Source organism: Sciurus vulgaris (assembly GCF_902686455.1).
Source record: "Sciurus vulgaris genome assembly, chromosome: 5".
NCBI lineage: Eukaryota > Metazoa > Chordata > Mammalia > Rodentia > Sciuridae > Sciurus > Sciurus vulgaris.
In genome coordinates, this window is record NC_136465.1 from 137,741,747 (window position 1) to 137,765,816 (window position 24,070).

At 33.2% G+C, this 24,070-nt stretch overlaps 1 protein-coding gene across 12 annotated transcripts in view; it reads right to left on the bottom strand.

The window, feature by feature from the left end:
* Window positions 1-24,070, bottom strand: part of OSBPL8 (oxysterol binding protein like 8) — a 182,245-nt gene that overhangs the window by 75,406 nt on the left and 82,769 nt on the right. The gene's annotated exons all lie outside the window — the stretch shown is intronic.

The following is a 24,070-nucleotide window of genomic DNA, read 5'->3' on the forward strand; positions in this document are numbered from 1 at the left end:
TCCACAAATGATTTCTTAAACTTGAAAGTCACACTAAAACCCAGAAACTACATTCAGCTTACAGTATTTTCCTCACCCAACTAGGTTTGTGCTTGTACAGTTAAGTTAAATAAGCAGAAGGTCATTGACTTCAGCTTTTCTCTGTACTTTGAATTCCTACATAATGAATTACAACCTAACTTAGTTTGTAAATGAGTGGAAACCTAACCAGGAGGATAATTTTTCTAATGGCCAGATCTCAGCCAAGATGATACAAGCAGCTAAGCTTTCATCCATCACGAGTAGTGAACTTGATTAGACTATGGCCAAATAAGGCAAAAGCCCTAGCTGTAACCAATGAAGCTATTTTGTACTTTACTTTCAAGTTGTTCTTTGAACATTCACTGCCCTATTACAGAGCACAGATCTCTGAATCTCCTTCTGGTTCTGAGTGCTTCTCAATACATGAATTATTCTTGTTCAAATAAGCTGTTAAATTTGCTTAAGTTTTTCTTTGAACACTAGTCGGTTTTTCAAAATAAATACAAAGAGTTTAAACATGCATACACAATAACATTATTAGGGGAAAAAAAGGAAGAAAATTCACACAAAAGTGAGAACTGTAGCTGCACTGGCATAACATGACAGGGAACAGGAGATACAGATGAGGACTAGCAATGATCTCTTCCTAACCTCGGGGGGACCTGAAGTATATGAGTATTGGTTTTATTATTTTATATACTGCAAATGTATTTTATGCACTCTTCAATATGTAAACAACATTTCACTTCACAGTACATACAGATGTAAATTTTTCTTTTTTACAACAAAATTGTTAAATAGTTGCCTGATGCATAGAAAATACTCATCGTACATATGATATTACTATGTCTAGGTTCTTAATTCAATAGTTCAAAGAAGAAAAGCAGGCAAGAAAAACAAAATATTACTAAATAATATGACATAATAAGCAGAATTTATTTTTCCATCCCCATTAGCTGTTTCTACTTTATCTTTTCCTCCATTCCTCAAGTAAACCTAACTCAAACCAGTTATCTGTGTTCTTCTCTAAGATGTGATTACTGGCTCTCAGTCATCTGAAAATTCAAAGAACTCTGTCTTTCCTACTTCATCTAAATGACAGTTAAATAAATGTGATTTAAGTCAGAGGTATCCATATTTATAAAATGTTCACAAAATTTTCATATATTCTTTAGTAAAAGACTTAAATATATTTGATAAACTCAAAATACTTGGTGAAACTACTTGGTAAACTCAAAAAGCATCATTTCTATATATAACCAGTGAAAAATAACATAAGTTAGAATAGTTCTGGGTCCTAGCTCTTTTTCAATTATTATCTACTATTTGTCCTGCCTATATGCCATGTAATTATCAGGTTAAAATTATAAATATATATATAAATATATAGATATATATATACACACACACATACACCAAAAAAAACCTGTTTATGTATATATACTTCAATGTATATATTGTTTTGATCAATATAAAATGTTATAAAAATGTAAAATAGCAATAAAGTAGTAAGTTAAATTTTGAGATGATTTAATTCAAAGAAATCATATTACAGTGATCATGTGCTAAAGATTTAGCATAAAGAGAGAGAAATACTGAATCTTAAAGGAAACACTCACAGGCCACTGAGATGTAGAAAGCTAATTGCAAATCTTGAGCAACATGCCCTCGGCCCATGCCCCTGTAGAACCAGTAAAATACAAAAGCACAGGGAAAACTGGGGTCAAATTGTGCAGCTCCACCCTAGGTCCACCTCCAGTCTGGTCCCTGACACAGTCCTCCTATAAATATTGGACCCCAAGTCCGAGTCAGGGCTGCTTCTCACTCTCAAGACAGCCCTCATTCTCCCTTGAATGTGCATCTACCTTCCTAAATGAACCTTTGTCTGGCTTCTGCTGTAACTCTTTTCCTTCATGGATGCCAAGAACTCCTCTGGTCCTAAGTTGAGTTCCCCTCCTCTTCTGGGAACTCCTCCGACCCTTCTCCAGAGACATCTCTTTTCCCATGACAATCACAAGACAGTTATGTAATTGTTGGACATTAATTTCACAAGGGAGATACAATACTATTTTCTTCAACATGAAAAAACACTACTGTTCTTAAATAAATTTATTTTAAAGGTACTATTAATTCAAAAACAAAATCTAAATTTATTATTCAAGAACCAATGATGTACTTTCAAACATTTTATTTATCTTGTGATTTCAAATTAACTTTAGAATTACTTATAATCCCTATAGATTTTATATTAATTTTAAGGTTAGGCTAAGGACCAAACTATGCTCAAAGCCCGATTCATCTCTTTTGGAAAGCTACAGTATAATCATATTTGGCTAAGTTATGCTGGCTAGATTCAACCACTGTAAAATTTATAACAAAGCTGAACACTCTTAAAACATATTGTTTAATATTTAAATGTAATATTTCTCAAATTTCACAGTATATTACCTATGTGAAACAAAATAAGTTACAAAAGAAATGGTGTAAGATCATCATCAAAATTATGTGATGTGCTTATGTTAGAAACAGATTTTGATCTGTAAATAAACATACTTGTTTAAAAGTGTTTTTCAAAATGTAAGTCATTCCACTGGTAAATTGAAAAATCAATTTGATAGGTCATAAATATTGCATTTTTAAAATATAATAGAACAGATCTAGATACAAAATATCAGAGTGTATCACACTCAAATATTAAAGGGCAAGTTGTTTCATGGAACTTTTGTTTTAGGTTTTTGAATATAATCATGGATGTGTTAGTGATATAAAATATATTTTCTTATTGGGAGTAATAGTGAAGACTGGAAAATTGATGGTCACAATTGTTTAACTCATGTTACAGTTTAGATATGTTATATCCCCTATAAACTCATGAGTACATGTTCATTAAAAGTTGAATGAAACTTAAGAGATTATATTCCCACAAAGTAAACATTAAACGAGGTGCTTAGGGTTTTTAAAACTGTTCAAAAAAAATCTACTTAACTGAAAATGTGCTAAACAAATAGTGCCTATAAATGTGACTATCAAAATACTATCTCACAATTATACAGTAATTAATATCTTTTCATAAGTAATTTCATACAAGCTCTCAATAGATTCAAACAACAATGTGATATACAAAAGTAGTAGTATTCTGGGTAATCAGACTGACAGACACATGTTCAAGATCATACAGTAAATAAGCAAGAGTCAAGAGCAAAACTCCAGCCACAGAAATAATATTTACATTCCTAAACCAGCCAACATAGATGCTAACATCAAGCATTTTGTTTGGTAAGGTGACACTAAAAGATAAAGGATTAAAAAAAAGGGGGGGGGAATACCTGCTTATGACTTGATTCAGGCCTCACTAGGCAGTCCTGTCTTCCCAGGGATGCACCTGGAAAGAACCGCTTGTGACCTAGTTCTAGCCTCTATAGGCATTCCTGTCCTTCCAAGGATGCACCTGGAAGAACCTAACCCCACTGGCACTCTTGGTAAGAGGACCACTGATCTTAGGCCCAACTACAGATCCTGAAATGGTCCTGTGACAAAGCTCCAGTCCCTCTCTACCACAGTCAGACTGACTAGTGACTCACCTGGAAATCCAGAGGGAGCTAAACCCATCTTCCCCCTGGTAAAAGATCAACCATCTGTAGAACCAACTGAAACCCTGGAAGCAGCCCTGTGACATGCCTCCAGTCTGGCTCAATCACAGTTCCACTGGCAGTCTTGTCTACCACAAAATGGGGAGGAATCATGCCCACCTGTGTCCCAGGCAACAGGCCTGCCAAATGCAGACCTAACTGTGGATCCAGCAGAAACTACATGACTTAGCTCCAATCTTGTTTGATCACAATGTCAGGGATAGTCCCACAGGTCCAGGAAAATGGCAGGACAAAGTCTTCACCTGGCAAATTCAGCCTGTAAACACTGCAAGAGGAATTTGCTCCTTCAAATGGAGACACTAAGGTGAAGCTATATGGGTCACAAAGAGTCAGAGAAACATGACACCATAAAGGAAACAAACAAAGCTACAGGAACTGATCCTGAAGAAGTGATACACATGAACTGCCTGGCAAGAAACTCATAATGATTTTCCTAAACTCAATGAACTATATGAAAATACAGAAAACCTAACAAAATCTGAAAAATACATGAAAAGATAATTTTTTAAAAGACAAAACATTAAAAAGACTCAAATTCTAGAGCTAAAGAATACAATCCTGAAATGAAAAATCGGAGAGAGTCTCAACAACGGATTCAATAATACAATGAACTTATGAACAGATTATCTGAAATTAGCCAGAGACAAGAATAAAATAATGAAAAAGAGTGAAAAAAGCATAGAGGACTTCTGGGAAATCATCAGGCAAATCAATATACACATTATGAGAGGTTCAAAAAGTACACTGAAAAAGAAACAAGCAAAAAGGCTTTGTAAAAAGAAAACTTTCCATTTGGAAGAATGGAGATCCATAATTCAAAGAACCCTAAGTACACAAAATATAAAGAAAGCTTCACTGAGACACATTATGATTAGGTTATTAGAAGAGAATTTTGAAACCAGTAAGAGAAAGCAACTTATCATACACAATGGGTCCTCTATAAGACTATAAGCAGATTTTTCAACAGAAATTTGCAGACCAGTAGAAAGTACAATGCTATGTACAAAATACTGATGGAAAATCTGCCAACCAAGAATATTTTACACAGAAAAACTGTGCTTTAAGAATGAAGAAAATATAAATACTTTCATTGAAAAACAAAAATGGGAGTTCAACATCATTAGACCTGCCTTATAAGACAAAAGGAGTTAAAAGGAGTTCTTCAGGCTAAAATGAAAATACACCCAACAATAGCATGAAAGCATATGGAAATATCAATCTGAATGTTAAAAGCAAACATTAAAACACAGAATACTGTAATACGTTAATACTATAATGATAGCATATAAATCACTTTTAAAACTAGTATGAGAACACAGAGAATTCAAATAAGTATAATCATATACATTTGTTAATAAAAAATACCAAAAGAATATCTGACATCAATTACATAAAGTATGGTGGAGAATAAAGTGTAGAGTACCTGAAACCAACTGAAATAAAGTTATTATCAGCTTTAATACAGACTGTTATGTTTGATGTGAACTCAACAGTACTCACAAACTAATGTTCAATACATATACAAAAGATAAAAGAATTATGAAATTATGGCATTTGCTGCTAAATGCATAGAATTGGAGAACATGCTAAGTAAAATAAGCCAAACTCAAGTCAAGGGTCAAATGTCTTCTTTCATATGCCAAAGCTAGAGCAAAATTAGGAGGAAAAAAAAAGTTTGGGGTGGGAGTGGTTCCCAAGAAAGTAGAAGGGAGATCAGTGGAGTAGAGGAAGGGAATAGAGGGGAGAGAAGATGGATGGGAAAAGGGAGGAAGTGCAGAATGAAAGTGACCAAATTATGTTATGTGCATATATAAATAAATATACTACAGTGAATTCCACCTTTATGTATACCTACAAAGCGTCAATGGAAAAAAAAAACTATGAATAAATAGAAGATCAGTAGAGTAGAGGAAGGCTAATAGGGGGAGAGTGGAGGAAAGAGAAAGAGGAAATAACCATAGATTGAAATGGAGCAGATTATATTCAATGCACACATGATTATGTCAAAATAAACCCACTATTATGCATAACTATAATGCACTAATAAAAACATTTTTAAAATAAATAAAATTTAAAAATTTTTAAAGATAAAAGAACCATATCACCTTAAAAAAATCATCAAACCACAAAGAAAAAAAAAAAAAAAAAGGGGGCTAGGATCGTGGCTCAGTGGTAGAGCACTTGCCTCCCATGTGTGAGGCACTGGGTTCTATCCTCAGTACCACATAAAATGAATAAAATAAAATAAAGGTATTGTGTCCATCTACAACTAAAAAGAATTTTTAAAAAAGATGAGAGGAACAAAAGAACTACAAAACACATAGAAATCAATCAACAAAAGGGCAAGAATAAATAGACTAAGTCCTTACCCATCAATAATTATTTTAAAGGCAAGTGGACCAAACTCCCTAATCAAAAGAAACGGCTAAATGGTTTAAAAACAAGATCCAACTATATGTTGCCTACCAGAAACTCACTTTAAACTTAAGAACATGCAAAGGCTCAAAGTAAAGGGGTGGAGAAAGATGGTCCATGCAAATAGTAACCAAAAGAGAACAGCAGTGAGTATACTTAACGGCAGACAAAATGAACGTTAAGTCCAAACCAGTTATAAGAGTCAAAGAATGTCATTATATGATAAAATGGTCAATTCAAAAGGAAAAGAGAAAAATTATACATATCTATGTACCCTACATCAAAGCACATAAATATAGAAAGTGAAGAAAGACAAATCAGAAGAGAGAACAGGCAGTACAATATTAGGAAACTTCAATTTGTCACCATCTGTAGTGGACAGGTCATCTAGACAGAGCATCAAAAGAAAACAGCAAAATTAAACAACATTATAGACCTAATAGACCTAACCAACATTACAGAATCTTCTACCCAATAGTGGAAAAAATATGCATTCTTTCCAAATGCACACAGAACATTCTTCAGACTGGATCACATATTAGGTAACAAAAAAAGTCCTAAAAAAGTAAAGATCAAAATCATATCAAGAATGTTTTGTGACCTCAAAGGAATAAAAGTAGAAATCAGTATGACAAGATAACAGGAAAATCCTAAGAAAATCCTATAAACTAAATAGTATACTCCTGAACCACTGGTCAAAAAGGAACTTAAAGGGGGATTTAAGAAAAACAAAAACACTACCTACCAAAACTTGTGGGATGTAGTAAAAGCAACAGTAAGAGAGAAGTTAGTAATAATGATAAATACCCACATTTAAAAAATCTAGACAAATGAGCCATCTTTATACCTCAGGAAACTAGGAAAAGAACAAAGCCCAAAATTAGCAAAAAGCAGGGAAATAATAAAGATTAAAGCACAAATAAGTAGAGAACAGAAAAAAAAATCAAAACCATGAGTTCAGATTATTTAAAAGTAAAATTTAATAAAATCTCAGTTTAGTGAAAAAGGACTCAAATTCAGAAATGAGATGTTATTTCTGATGCATCAGAAATAAAAGGTATAAGGGACCATTATGAACAATTATACACCAAAAATTGAAAATTTTAGAAGAAATGGATAAATTCTTAGAAATATACAACCTACCAAACTGAGTCAAGAAGAAATTCAAAGTCTAAACAGATCAAACACATAAGGAGACTGAATCAGTAATAAAATGCCTCCCCAGAAGAAAGGGGAACAGGAACAGATGGCTTCCCAGATGAATTCCACCAGACAGTTCAAGAAAATTATCAATCTTTATTAAATTCTTCCAAAAATTAGGAGAAGGAATAGTTCCTAACACTTGTTATGAGATTAGCATCACCCTAATACCAAAGTCAGACAAAGATTCCACACATACTGCAGGCCAACATTCATACTGAGATGCAAAAATTCTCAATACTTACAAGGTGAATTCAACAGCATATTAAAAGAATCATACAACACAACCAAGTGGATTTATCCCTGAAATGCAAGGATGGCTCATTATATACTAATCAGTTGATGTGATACCACATTAATAATATTAAATATAAAAACCACATGATCATCCCAGTATGTGCAGAAGAAGCATTTGACAAAATACAACATTCATTCATGATAAACACTCAACAAAATAGGTGCAGGAGGAACTTACCTCAACAAAGACAAACATAAAATTTCCACTGGTAATATCATAAATGATGAAGAAAAACTGAAAACATTTTCTCTAAAGTTCAGTACAAGGTAACAATACCCATTCTCACCATTCCAATTCAACATAGTACCAGAAGTGCTACCAGAAACAACTGGACAAGAAAAAGAAATAAAAGGCATCCAAACTATGAAGAAAGAAATACAACTGTCTGTCTGCAGACGACAAGATCATATATGTAGAAAAGACAAAGGACTCAATAACCACCACCACCAAAAAAAAAAAAAAAAAAACAAAAAAACAAAAAAAAAAACTCTGTTAGAACTAAAAATTCAGTAAAGTTGCAGGATACAAAAATCAGTGGTATTTCTCTACATAAACAATGAGCTATACAAAAAGAAATCAGAAAAACCACTCCACTTACAACAGCAATAAAAAGAACAAAATATTTAAGAACAAACTTAAAGAGGTAAAATTTGATATGCTGAAAATTGTATTGATGAAGAAAATAAAAAAGACATCTGAAAATGTAAAAACATTCAATCTTCATGGACTGAAAAGAATATTGTTAGAACATGAACACTACCCAAAGAAATCTACATATTCAATGTAATCTCTATTTAAATCCCAAAGATATTCTTTAAAGAAATTTTAAAAAATCATAAAATTCATATGAAATCACAAAGAGTCAGAACAGTCACAGTAATTATGAGCAAGAAAAACAAAGAGCAAAGCTGGAGGTATCATACTTCCTTATTTCAAAATATATTAAAAGGGTACAGTAATCAGCTGGATATAGTGGCTCACACCTGTATCCCAAAGACTCAAGAGGCTCAGGCACAAGAATCCCAAGTTCCAGGCCAGCCTGGGAAACTTAGCAAAATTGTCTCAAATTAAAAAATAATAAAAGGGCTGGGGCTATAGCTTAATTATGGAGAGCACCTGGGCTCAATTCCCAGTACCACCAACTAATAAAAAAAAAAAGTACAGTAACCAAAGCAATATGGTATTGGCATAAAGACAGACATTTAGATCAATGGAACACGATAGAGAGCCCAGAAAAAATCCACACATTTAAGGTTAACTGATCTTCAATAAGGGTGCCAATAACACATAAAGAGGATATTCTCATCAATAAATAGTAGCTGGAAAATGGATAACCACATGCAGAAGATTAAAACTGTACCCTTACCTCACACCATCTTCAGACAACTCAAAATAAAGACCTAAATGTAAGAGTTAAAAACCTAAATGTAAGATTACTACAAGAAGACAGGGGAAAACTCTTGACATTGGTCATAGACTTCAGATATGACAACAAAAGCAGTCAACAAAACGAGGTAAGACTATATCATACTAAAAAGATTCTGCACAGCAAAGGAAATAATCAACAGAGTATAAAGGCAACTGAAAGAATGGAAGAAAATATTTATTTTTAACTATGTAGTTGATAAAGAAGTTTAATACCCAAAATATATAAGAAACTCAACTCAATAGCAAATTAATTAAATAAATAACCTGATCTAAAAATAGGCAAAGGACTGAAACAGGCATTTCTCAAAAAAGAGATATATAAATGGCTAAGAAGTACATCGAAAAAATTTTCAACATCACTTAATCATTAGGGGAATGCAAATCAAAACCACCACTTGTTAGAGAGAGCACTTGTTAGAATAGCTATTATATATCTAAGCTATTTATCCAAGTTTATATATTATCTAAGACAGAATTTTTGGCTAGAATGTGTACACTAGAGGACCTTGCACACAGCTGATAGGAATGCAAATTACTACAGCCGTCATGGGAAATACATGGAAGTTCCTTGAAAAATTAAAAATAGAACTACAATATGATCCAGGAATCTTACTTCTGGGTATATATCCAAAAGAAATGAAATCCATAGTTTGAACAGATATCTTAATTCCCATGTTCATTGCGACATTATTTACAATAGCCAAGACACGGAAATAACTAAAGTGTCCACTGATAGAGAATGGATAAGGAAACTGTGGCATACATACAATAGACTATTATTCAGTACAAGAAAAGGAAATCCTGCCATGTCCAACAGCATGGATGAACCTGGAGGACATCATGCTAAACAAAATAAACCTGACAGAGAAAGACAAATACTGCCGAATCTTTATTATGTGTGGAATCTAAAACAATTGAATTCATAGAAACGCAGAGTTAGAATGGTTTCCATAGGTTGATGAGTTGGGGAAACGTTCATCAAAGTGTATAAAGTTTAAGTCTTGCAAAATGAATAGGTTCTGGAGATCTGACGGTAGAGCATGGCAACCGCAGTTAACAACACAGCATCGTATACTTGCAATTTTCTGTGAGGGGAGATCTTATATGTTCTGACCACACACAACAAACAAACAAAACAACCTAATGGTAACTTTCAGGTGACAGGAATGTTAACTGGCTTGATTTAGTGGTAACTTCAAAATTGGAGATGTATACCAAAACACCAAGTTGTACAACAATATACAAATAATTCCTATTTGTCAATTATATCCCTGTAAAGTTGAAAAAATATTAAAAAGTAAAGAGATCATTCCAGGCAGCAATAGGATATATACTAAGAAGGGAGACAATGAGCAACATCTCAAAGATAGTGAAGGAAGGGGAGCCTGAAGAACCTAAACCACTCAATTGGATCAAAGCGTAGTTTATAAAAAAGGAACTCAAACATAAAATTTAAAAACATCTGTGTTTCAAGATGCAATACTTGAGATCTGTGCAAATACTGTATTAGAAAAAAAAAAAAAAAAAAAAAAAAAAAACCTACTATTTTTCCCAGGAACTATCTCTCCTACTAAGTTCTCAGAACAGAGAGAAAATCCCATTCTCCATGGTACCCACTCAAATGCTCCAAAGAAAATTACAGTCCTTCTCTCTCTAAGTATGGAAATAAAGCTATAAGCAATTTTGCTTACACTAGGATTTCAAGTATCTACTGATCTCTTCATTTTCTTTCTTTTTCCTTATCCACCAGAGACTCTATCCAACCTTAGGAGTTTTAGTGTTTGGAGGACATAAATTAGCAGCTGCCACAGTCCAGAAATTTCCTAATGATGAGTCTAACAATTTCACAGCTGTAACCACATATCCAACTAACCACATCATTACTTCACCCAAAGTACAAGAATTTTCTCATCTTGACTCTATACCCACAATCCCTTCATGTGGCAAATGACATAAACATGTAGTTCCTAGATCAATCAGTTAAAAATTGTGGCACTGCTATCAGGGTTTTCAGTATGATAAAACATAACATTTCTTTTAATTATTTATTTTTTTATTTTTTACAGACTGCATTTGTTTCATTGTACACAAATGGGGTACATCATTTTGTTTCTATGGTTGTAATTATGAACAGAACCTCCAAGAATTATGGGATATCATGAAAAGACCAAATTTAAGAATTATTGGGATAGAAGGTGGTTCAGATACAAAACACAACATTTTAAAAAAATCTGTAATTCACAATCTCCTTTATTAAGGGACAATACACACATACTTGCCACCAACTTAAGAAAAAGTAGCTTTGAAGCTGCCATTTGCATGTGTGCATGCTTATATCTGTTTCTAAGTCTCTGCTGTGCTTCCTTTGTCTATTTCATTACCAATGCTTGCTGTCTTATTTACTAGAGTAGTAAAGTAAGTACCAAGTAATTGATAAAAGTCTTTACCCCAATCCTTGCCTGGTTCTACTTCTTCATACATCCAATCTATAAAATCAATTTGAGAAGTGACATCCAATATTAAATTTTCCTACTGTAAAAATGATTCCCTCTTTATTTAGAATATATAATCTTAGTGTTATACTTCCCTACATAAACATATTTCACATCTTTTGTTAGACTGATTGCTGTGTACCTCATTTTCTATTACTTTAAGTAGTTTTTGAATTTCATTTTCTAGCCACCTGTTATTGGTACACAGAACTGCACTTAACATATATACAATAACATCTTCATAATGTTGAGAACTTTACTGTCAATTGGGAGGATCTATATACACAATTATACTGGCTACAAAAAAAAAAAAAAAAAGAAAAACTTATTCCTACTTTCACTTTTATTTTCTTACTGGTTAAATTTCAAGCACAATGTTGAAAAGACAGACAGTACACTCCGTTTTCTCTTTCATGATTCTAATATCACAAAGTTAAAAAAATTCCCTTCTATTTTTAGTTTGCTAAGAGTTTTTATCATGAAAGGATATGAAAATCTTCAAATACTTCTTCTTCATTAGTAGAATAACGATGTGAGCTTCTCTTTTATTTGTTAAAGTGTTAAGTGAAAACCATAGATCTAATATCAAACTCAACCCTGCATTCCTAGAATAACACCAACAGGGTTATAATGTTTATCTTGCCAGATTCGGTTTGGTAATAATTTGTTTAGATTTTCTGCATCTAGGTTCATGACCAAAAATGTCATAATTTTTCTCTCTTGCAATGCCCTTATCCACTTTTCACAAGCAAGTTTCATTTAGGGAACATTTCTTTTTCTATTTCATTAATTTTAAGATGTCATCACCAACTGGCTAAATTCCTGATTATAGAGAAGTCATAAACTACAGAAAACATATAACAATTAACAAGAGAGATTATAAATTCCATCAAAGATCCAATTCAACTTCAGAAAAGATAAAATGTGTATGTGTTGGGGGGGTTGTTTTTAGAATTAAGAAAATACAGCATTAATGTAAGATTGGAATATTTTCCTTAAATGTCTGGTAGAACTTGTTTGTAAACCTAACCAGGCCTCATATTCTCTTTGTAAATGTAATAAACAGTTTAAAATATTATCTTTCAAAACATACACATGTATTTTTAGTTGTGTCCCCCTTTTCATTACTGATGTTTCCTTTTTGCCCCTTGTAAAAGTTTGATAATTTTATTAACCTTTTTAACAAAGAATTTCATCCTTTCTTATAACTCTCAACTGTTTTGTTATTTAAATAAATATTTATTTCCTCCCCTCTCTCTACTTTAAAGTTATGCTATTATTCTAAGTTAAATATTTAATTCATTACTTTTTACTCTTCCTGTCAAATATAAGCATCAAGACTATTAATTTTTAGATTTCCTACTTGGGAATTGTAGAGCCGCCTTAATCAGAGGGTTGTTGTCTTTCATCAATTCTGAAAGGATCCCAGCACTATCCCTTTTCATATTGTCTCTCACTCATCAAGTCATATAACTGATAATTACAGTTTGCGCAAACTTCATACATCTGGAGAGCATACAATGGTGTGGAGTCTCTAATGGTGGTTTATTACCTCGTGTTATTGATTTTTCCACATACTTTTCAGCATAGAGTGTTGTCGCTGTTCTGACTCAGTCTTTCTAACAGATGCAGATGGTATCTTCTTGTTTTAATTGTTAATTGTTGATTTTAATTGTGAGCTCATATACAATCCTGTTGAGGCCTGTGTTTAAAGCCTCTCCTCTAAAAAGGATTTGTGTTGACTCTTCCAATTATCTGTGCAGACTAAATGCAAGATCATCTTAAACTAAACTTGGGGTTGTTTATATACTACAGATATAGTATAAATTCTGTTCCTAAGTTCAAATTGATGTAAACTTGTGCTTAATTTTCTCAAGGAAGATTTCCCTCTCCCATCATTCTCTGCCCAGAATCAAGGCCAAGACAGGCAAGTATCCTTAGTGGCATCCTCAGTGGCATATTTTCCAATTAATTAAGAATGCTGCCTTTTAGAACTTTGAATTTCATGAAACAAGCTCTTCAAACCATATTTCTATCATGAATGGGTTACAGTCTTTTACTCCTTTCTCTTGTTAAAACCCAAGCTTTAGACCTTCAGGAATTAGCAGATACCAGTCAGGACAAAAGCTGGCTCTAGAACTCACTATCTCTGGGGTCACAGTTTCTCAAAATCTGCTCCTTCTACTGATTCCTTTATCTTACTGACAGTTCGGTTGTGATTTAAAACTAAAAAGTTTTAAAACATTTTATCAGTAACCGATATTTTGACTCTGAAGCTTTTCTCTGAATATCAACTCTGCCATTTATTAGATCTGTAGATTCACTGGTATATTTTCATGTTTCCTTATAAAGTTTCCCTACTTCTTTTCTCTAAACTACCCAATTACAAATTCAACACATGACAGCAGGGGCTAAGAATATCATTGGTTTGTTCTTGCTTCCTGGTGCAAAACCACATACCAAGCAGGCTAAATAAAAGCCAGTTTGAACAAGGAGACCCCTAGAAAACCCTGTCTTCCCCATGGGATATGTGTTCATCTGCCATGAACATTCTTCCTTCACCTGAAAAAAGGTGAATTTTGCTAAAATTTCACTGTTTCATCCTGAAATAAAATTTACATATGTTTCAAGTACAACCACCAAAGAAAATGAGAACCGAAGAAAAATATATGAAGCTACTGTTATCCTCTCTAGAAATTATGCAAATATTACTTGGCAAATTACATGATATTGACTTTGTTATATATTAATATAACCATATACACAAGGCCTGCCTCTATATTCCTCAAATAAGAAAAGGAAAATTTTGGCAACCAACTCTATAGATAAAACTCTCCATCACTCTTATAAGAATGAGATTGCAATCTCTCAGACTTTCAAAACAAAGGGGGTTAAATACCAACTGAAAAAAAGCTAAGCAACTAGTCCAGTTACTATCTGGTAGAAATTTTTCAGGAAAAAATATTATCATTATCATTAATGTTCTTCTTTCTGTTATGCTACAGAAGTAATTAATAAGACCTGGCAAGGATAAGACATACTCCCCTCATTGTGCAGATGCTTTTACACTTTTCAATAAATGCTTTCAAATTATTTTAGTTTCTCCTGTAAAAGCCTACAACAGGTCAATACACATACTGTAACATCTTACAAGAGAGATATTTAAAATATTTTATTCTTATTAATTTGCCAAATATTATACTTTTTTATTATTTAATATGCTTTCATAGCTACATGACCCAGCTACTAAACACAAGGAATTTAAAAACAATAGTCTCAAGAAATAGTTTCAGATATCAAATGCTTTAAGGACTGAAAATTTCAGAAGAAAATTATCAAAACGTCTACTCTATTTCTAATATAACCTATGACTACAAACCAAAAGCACAGCATTTAAGGTAAAAAAAATTCATGTTAAGTGGGGGTTGGGTAAGAAAAAATCCAAGTCCCCTTTTGACAAAACAATTTTCTTGAAATATAATACAGAGATTCAAGAATATATTTGTTATGTGTGTGTGGTCCCAAATATGTTCAGAATTGTCTTACCAAGAAAGGAAGAATTGCTTCGATTCATGGAAGAAAGTGGCTTCTAGATCTCCTTTTGTATGCGAACCACTTAAATGAAAGTGCAACTGTGTTAGTCATCTGAGATTATACCAGCAGTGTCTTAATGCTGTCACCCTAGGGAATCTGATACAACATCTTCATGTTAGTAAACTCAGCTTCAGAGACCATCTCCCTTTACTTTGAAGTTTTCTATTAAGTTGTGGATATAGACAGACTCATGTCATTTTTAACACTGCCAGAGCACCAAAGTGAAAGGATTTTTGCAGGCTTAAGAGAACTTATTAAAAGATAAGAGAAACAATACTAGCATGGTCTGAATTAATTTTGATAAAACTGATTAAACGGGCAAAACATTTTGTTCTGAAAGTTTCAAAATTTATTTAAATATTTAAGAATTAGAAACGGACTTAAGTTTTAGCAAAGCAACATCATATATTCTCTGGTAAAACACTATAACTGAAAGATGGTTTCATAAAAATAAAACAATAGAAAATAGCTTTGTATAACCAAGAATGAAAGGTTACTTACAAATTATAGTATATTATCCAGCCTGAAAATAATCTCAAACATGATCCAGAGATTAGAGTATCGACTCATGAGATAAGCTATCACTTAGTCTCAAGGCCCCTTGGGCATTATCCTTATTTAAAAGTAGAGGTAAAAAGGGAGAAAACAAGCCTAATTAATCTATGTCTGTTTTTCTCTTTTTCTTAATAAACAATTGAAATATAGTAAGTTCAAACGAGTCAGCATAAAACAATCCTGTCCTATTTAAGACCAGAACAGTACTTCATTCAAAGTATTTTTTTTTACATTTTTTTTTAGTTGCAGATGGACACAATACCTTTATCTTATTTATATTTATTTATTTTCAAGTGGTGCTGAGGATTGAACCCAGTGCCTCACACATGTGAGGCAAATGCTGTACCACTGAATCACAACCCCAGCCCCAAATTCAAAGTATTATAAAATAAAATACTTTGTCTTTGAATGAGAAAAAATTCTGGGAAATACACAATTTTTTTAAATAATCAGAATCTCCCTGCTCTTCCAAAAAAATTTTTTTTGAAAAATTATGGGAAGAAACTATACTGCTATACTGAAGAACACTTAAGAATCATTTTGTTTCTAAGTGATGATTGCCTACTTTAAATTGGTACAAGTCAATATGCATAAAGGATATACAGTCAGGAAATAAAAATGAAAATAGACGAAATTTTTTAATTAGTGGTCAATAATCTCTGACTTGGTAAGCATGTAATTTAAGGCAACTAACTCCCTTGGCAAACCTGCTTGTTGGGGATTATTATTGGTATTATTTATACCAATATAATCATATAAAAAAGCACATCACGAAATCTCAAAAGCAGTGATATGGGAATTTTGAAAATTAGGATAATAGGATCATCTAAAGAAAGAAGAGATTCTAACAGTATATGGTGGAATGAGCAGTATCTGGAAGGGGGAAGGAAATTTCACAGTTAAAGATCAGGATAAATAAAAGCACAGTGATGGGGAACAGTGAAGAAAACCACCCAGTTGGATTCATTAGGGGGAAAAAAGATGAAATTGGAAGAATACAGTAAAACCAGGCACATACGAAGAGGCTCAACTATGATTATGGAAGCTGCAACTTATGCTCTTAATTGCTGGTGTCCAAATGTCACTACATTTGATATGTTTAGAGAGTTGTATAAACACATATTACTGAGCCTCACCCTAGAGATTCTGAAAGGGTGGAGTAGCATCTGTATCTTAGCAAAGCTCCCAAGTGATTCTCAGACACAGCTAGACTTAGGTTCTACTACTGCTTGAGGCAACAGTAAGCGATTACCTTCTTGAATATGGGAGTGACAAATGTAGGTATCTATAGTTTTTCAGTTGCAAACTTGAATAACAAAAAGTGGTATTTTCATTTATAATTTTCTATTTCTCTTTATTCATGTTATTTCCCTCAGAGATTTACTTCAGAGGATTCATTTGTCTGGCTGTATACATCTATAAAAACTTCTCTCCCATCAAAATCTCACCTTAATATTAGCAATATTTTTGGTTTGGTAATTTTGTTAAGAAAGATGAACCTGGTATTCAGGAAGGCAAGGTCCCCACAGCAGTTAGAGGTTGTGATACCAAGTACTATAGATAAAAAATGATGAAGACCTGATCTACGACCACAATAGTAAGAATGAAAACAAAGGGGGAAAAAAAATCAGTCTTGACACCATAAAACTTCTAGAAGAAATTACAGAAAATATTCTTTGAAACTTTAGAGTCGACAATGATAGGAGAGATTGAATCATAGGGAAAAATAATATATCGGGTCAAATCTAAATTAAAAACATGCTCTGTGAAAAAAATCATTAAGACTACGCAAAAGCATACCAAGATTAGAAAAAATGCAATACACACAGCTATCAAAAAATGACATTAAGATATTAAAGGTGTAAAACTCAATAATACTAAAGTCAATTTTTAAATGAGCAAAAAATTAACTGATTATTTCACAAAAGAAGATAGAATAGTAGCCAATGAGCATATGAAAAGATGCTCAACACCCTTAGTATTCAGGGAAATGTCAATAAAACTATAATGTGACACTGCTACACATCTGTTAGAATGGCTAAAATAAAAAATATCAAGGATGGAGGGCAACTGGACTATTCACACAGCTAACAGGAATGTAAAAGTGGTGTAACTACTTTGAAATACCATTTGGCCATTTCTTATAAAATAAAATATACGCACTTACCATATGACCTAGAAATTAACTCCAAGTTATTACCCAAAAGACAAAAACTTATCTCCAAACAAAGTGTTCTGAACCAGGTTGTCCAGGCAGGTTTGGAGACATTCAGAAACCAGGAGGAAGAAGTAGTCCACGTCCACCACCCTGTCTTCTGTGACCCCAATCTGGATCCTAAACAATACAAAATGTGCTTGGGGCCAAAGCATCAACATATGGGTCCACACAGCAGTTAGCTGAAATGTGGCTGGAGAAAAATGATCCAAGTAACAGTAAAAACAATAATGGCTCTGCACAAACAGCCAGCTCTGCTGCAAATGGTATTTTTAATTTATCTAATTTATTTTTCAAAATATTTTTCTGTGATCAGTTTTGAAGTCCATACAAGGATATATTTTTCAAATAGTTTTATTACACAGTGCTCCTTTAAGATTGAGCTTTTTGAACAAAAATGTGATCAGTGTTTGCCTTTGAATACATCTTGCTCAACATTAAGGAACATTAAGTAGTAGACCTGTTTAATTCTGACTCGAAATATCCCTCATGAACAAAACCTTATGTTTTTTTTTTGTTTGTTTTTGTTTTTGTTTTTGTTTTACATTCCCTTTCCAGGCCCCTTCTCTATAGTCCTATGGCAGAAAACATGAACATTCCTATGAAATATTATTGTAACAAAACAAAACAAAAACACATTGTAACTCTGGTAAATGTTCTGTAGTGACTGTTAACCTTGCACATATAGTACCTTTTGTTTTTTTTTTTTTTTTTTTTTTTTAAAGCCATCTAAGGGCTGGGGATATAGCTCAGTTGCAGGGCCTTGCAAGCACAAGGCCCTGGGTTCAATCCCCAGCACCAAAAAATAAAAATAAAAAATAAATGCCATCTCAAGGGCTGTGGTTGTAGCTTAGTGCACTTGCCTAACATGAGGCACTGGGCTCAACCCTCAGTACCAAATATAAATAAATAATAAAGATCCATTGACAACTAAAAAAAAAAAAAAAAAGTCATCTCAAGTTCCAGCTGTAAAATAAGGAAGTGTGATAATATTTGTATCATCATAATCTTTAGCAAAGCTTTCCAAAGGTGATTATTTCCCCCCACACTGTACTCTACCCATCGAGGTCAAGTAAGCTTTGACAAGCCAGGGGAGTGAGGACAGCACAGCCAGAGCTGGGGTGGTTCCTGTCATGCCTTGGCCTAAACAGACCTGGCACCACATTACAAGAAGCATTTGGTGTTTTCTCTCTTACTGACTCTTCTCTTTAGAGGATAAAATATTAATATTTAGAATGAAGAAGAAGAATTACTACACTAACTCTAAGGTATGCAAGCTAAACAAAAACATCCTGATGAAAACATTGGGGGAGGTGTATTTGGTTTTAATCACTTCATCCTATGATATGGAGATGGTTACTTCATTCTTTAATTACTGTTTCTCTTATCCTTGGCATCTCAATACCTTTAATTTATTTAATATCTATTGTTTAAGGTTCTGCCACTTCTTGAGTACCCATAAGTTTAATATTTATGTGTACCAGGAGTGTGGTTAGTATGTTTTATTTGCAGTAAACAGATCTCCAAAGATTTCCTTTTGAAGACATTTTTCTCCCCTCCTTAATTTTCACATTCCTGCTCTACTAAATGTTAAATGTTCTTGGACAATTTTGGTGCTCATGTGTTTTGGGAACAAAAATGAAATGATTCTGCCATAATACCAGAATGTTTGTTTTTAATTCACAGATCAAATGTGCCTTCATAATCTTTTTTTCATTTAGATTTCAAACAGTTGATAGACTTACCATTTTAATACACATCATTGGAGATCTGCTTATTTGTAAATAGCCTACTGCTCATTTGGAAAAATAAACCAGTGGACAATACTTTTCTATTGTACTTTTGAAAACCATTTTGTCTCATTATTCCTCTTTAAGCTAAAGAACTGTATTATATTTGGAGAGTTAAAATTCTTAAACACAAAAAAAATTCTACATACATAATGGAATCACATCAAAAGATACAGGAGACAGAGTTTGGTCAATAATTTCTTAGCACTATACAATGGGCATATATATTTCACCATACTGTTCTCCAAAATTCCCTGTTTACTGGAGAAATAGTCATGGCAGATATAAATGAGGACAGGTTTAATTATTAATTAAACCTTTCGTTGCTTTCCTAAGTCACAAGTTAAAGAATTCTTCTAAATATTCTATTACATAGATACATGAATCAGATGAACCATGTCTACTGCAATCAAAATTCTGGTTCTGAGAATGGGGAACAACCAGGTGAGTTGTATCCTTTTAGGATTTTATCTTAATGAAGCTTATTTACATCAGAGAATGTACAAATGCCTATTTTCGGGTCTTCGAAAAAAGCATTTTGGCAACAAAAATTCTAACTGTCCAAAACTATATTTGACAATCAAGCAAAAAATGTTAACACTGTGATTATTTTCATCTTATTAAATAATTTTATAGTTTCAACAATGCTATATAAAAGTGTTTCCATCTAACACATGACTAAACAAATATTTTTCATTGAAATAAAAGTAACAACCACCAGCTGAACATCCCTTATGTGAAGCACTTGAAACCTTCACAGTGTTTTGGATTTCAGACTTTTTTGGATTTTGAAATACTTGCATACATGAGATATCTTGGGGATGGGATCAGAGTTCAAATAAAAATTCATTTGTTTCATATATGCCTTATATGCAATTTCAAACAATATTTTTACTGTGCCTTTGTTTTGATTGTGACCCACCCATGAGGTCTGGAATGGAATTTTCCACTTACAGTGAGTGTTCCTGTCAGTGCTCAAAAAGTTTCAAATTTTAAAGCATTTTAGATGTCAGATTCTATGGATTAGGGGTGCTTGATCTGTACTTAATGGTCAATATTTACTTTTTAAAAAGTCACCCAAGCCCAATCTCAAAGGATGATTCCTAAAGTTACAACACCAAAACCAGAATAATTACATGGCCAATATACTATGATAGTTAACTCTACATTCAATTTTTAAAATACATGATAATCAAGTACAATAGTTCCTCCACCAACCACAGGATATACATTCTAATATTGCCCCAGTGGGTGCCTGAAACCACAAATAGTACTGAACCCTACATACTCACATAAACAATACAATGTTTTTTCCTATATATGCATACCTAACAAAGTTTGACTTAAAAGTTAGGCACACTAAGAGATTAACAATAATAAAATAAGTAGCACCATTATAACAATATGCTGTAATGAAAGCTATATGAATGTAGTTTCTTTCCCTGCTTCTCTCTCAACTGCCATAGGGTGGGTACTGTACTCAACATGCATATACTAGACAAAGGGATTATTCGCCTTCCTGATGGGACACAGCAGCAGGATGTCATGAGATTTCATCTTACTACTCAGAATGAAATGCAACTTAAACTTATGAACTCTTCATTTCTGGAATTTTCCACTTAATAATTTCACTCCACATTTGAGAGCAGAAAGTGAAAATGCAAATGAAGGAGGACTATGGCATATTTTAACTTTAAAACACCAAATTCAAGTTCTTAGCTTTAAAAGCAATTCTTGCACTGCAGCTACCAATCACACCACAGGAGAGTTCAGAACATGTGATTAAATAAACTTTAGCTGAGTAGCAGAATCTACACAAAAGCAATCAACTATGAATAAGAAAGTCTGATCCATGAACCAATGGGAATCTCCAAGACCCTTTTAGAGGGTCTGCAAGGTCAAAATTAGTTTCATAATATTTTTTCATAGTGAACTAGAGAAAGGAATTTTTGATCTAATGGCAATAGAAGTGAAATTGGGCCAAAGTGTAGGAACACCTATACAAGCAAGGTTTTAATTAGGCAGAGAAAAGGGTATATGAGCTTCTCATCAAAGGAACAGCCCTAATTGGGAGAAAAATCAGGTTGATCCCCCAATAAAGGAAGGACAAGGTAACCTTTTCTCAAGCACCTGAGGAGGGCTAGGTTCTGGTGTTTTTCTATGCATCATGAGTATGGTTATTTATTTATTTATTTTAGAAATTTCTTCCTTGTCAAAGATCCTTCATGACATCTAGGATGCCATGACCTGGTCATCTTGCACCAGGTCTCCTTGGTCAATTTGATTAAGAATATGAGGGTGGAAGGGCTGGGGAGATAGCTCAGTCGGTAGACTGCTTGCCTTGCATGCACAAGGCCCTGGGTTCCATCCCCAGCACTGCAAAAAAAAAAAAAAAAAAAAAGAATAAGAGGGTGGAACTAAGGAAATCAGTATGAAGGTTCCTGAAAAGACTACGAATGAAACCACCTATGACCTAGCTATACCCATTTCTCAGTATTTATCCTAAAGAATTAAAGTCATCATACTACACTATAGTGATTCAGCCACATTCATGTTTATAGCACAACAATTCACAATAGTCAAATTATGGAACCAGTTCACAGGCCTGTCTATAGACTAATGGATTAAGAAAATGATACGTATACACAATGGAGTTTTACTCAGCCATAAAGAATGAAATTATGTCATTTGCAGGAAAATGGACAGAACTTGAGAAAGTATTAAGCAAAATATGTCAAATTCAGAAGGTCAAAGGTCATGTTTTCTCTCGTATGTGGAAACTAGAGAGGAAAAAGGGAAAAAAGAGGGGACCTCATTAAAATTGAAGGAAGAACAGTGGAAGAGAGGAAAGAAACCAGGGGGAAGGAAAAGGGAAGGGAAAGAGGAAATACTAGGGAATGATACTGGCCAAATTATATGTTATATTGTATGCACGTACGAATATGTAACAATAAAATCCACCATTATGTACAACTATAATGCACCAGTTAAAAAATATGAAAAAAGAATAGGAGGATGGCAGAAGACATACCTATACATTATTCAAGGGAGAGAATAGGGAAATATTTTAGGAAATACACAGGTAACAATAGGTCACAAGTTATGGATAAAGGACTGAGAGCTTACCACCCCTTTTGTCCCTGACTATCTCAAATGTGTTGACATTTTCACTGATGGTGCAAAAGCAATGTTAGGTAAAACTGCTGGCACCTTGGCACAAATCAAGGCAGAAAAACCAAATGCAATAGTGGTCACTGAATTCTTTGGGGTTATTCACTCACAGTAAAAGAATGTGTCTCATAAATGTCCTTGAAGAAGCAGAAAAAAGTTATTAATCTTGAGCCCTACGAACAGAGTTTAAAGATTGAGTGTGACAAAATGAGAAATATTCATAAAGCACTTCTTTGTGGTATATTTTTAAAGTTGTCAATATTTGGAAAATCTGCATAATTCAATGAATAAATATTTTCCGAAAGACATGATGTTACAAAACCATGCATGAATAAAAAGCCATTCAAAATCCAAGACAGATCAATGGATTTTCATTTTACAGAGTACGGGAAGTATACTATATGGCAACCAACATTTAAGAAACCACTACTTGTCAAGCTTTGGTGTACTACCAAAGAAAAACATCTATAATTGCACATAAAAGCTACATTTATATGTGGTGCTGAAATTTTTAAACTTTTATTAAATAATGATATTGCAATAGATTACAGAATCAGATAGGAAAATATAGGTCTTTCATTAAGCCAGACATTAAACAGATCTACAATCATTATCAAACTGTATGGGGGCCATAATATTTTTTAAAAAATATATTATTCATGATCCAGCAATTCCCCTGCTTGCTATATATCCAAATGAAAGGAACTTGGTATGTTCAGCAATATTTCTACTTCTGTTTACTGCAGCACTATTCATAATAGCCACAATATGTATCAACCTGTGGGTGTGTCTACGAATGAATAAAGAAAATGTGATATACATATACAAAGGTAATATTCAGTCATAAAAAGACTGAAATCCTGTCATTTGCAGCAACATGAATGGAACTGGGGGACATTACATTAAGTGAAGTCATCCAGGCACAGAAATATAAATAACACATATCTCACTTATATATGGAAATTAAAAAGACTGATCTCACAGAAGTAGAGTATAAAATAGTGGCTACCAGTGGCTGGAAAAGAAGTAGGGGATGGTGAGATGATGGTTAATGGTACCAGGGTCAACTGGATAGAAGGAAGATTATGACTGGTAACAATTGTAAGCTTCAAAGTAGTTAATAGTGATGATTTTGAATGTTCCAAAATAAAGTAGTAAGTGTTTCAAGTAATGAGAAGCAAAGTGTTATTCATATTAACATGTAATGAGTTTATTATTTAAATGAATTAATAATAAGCATC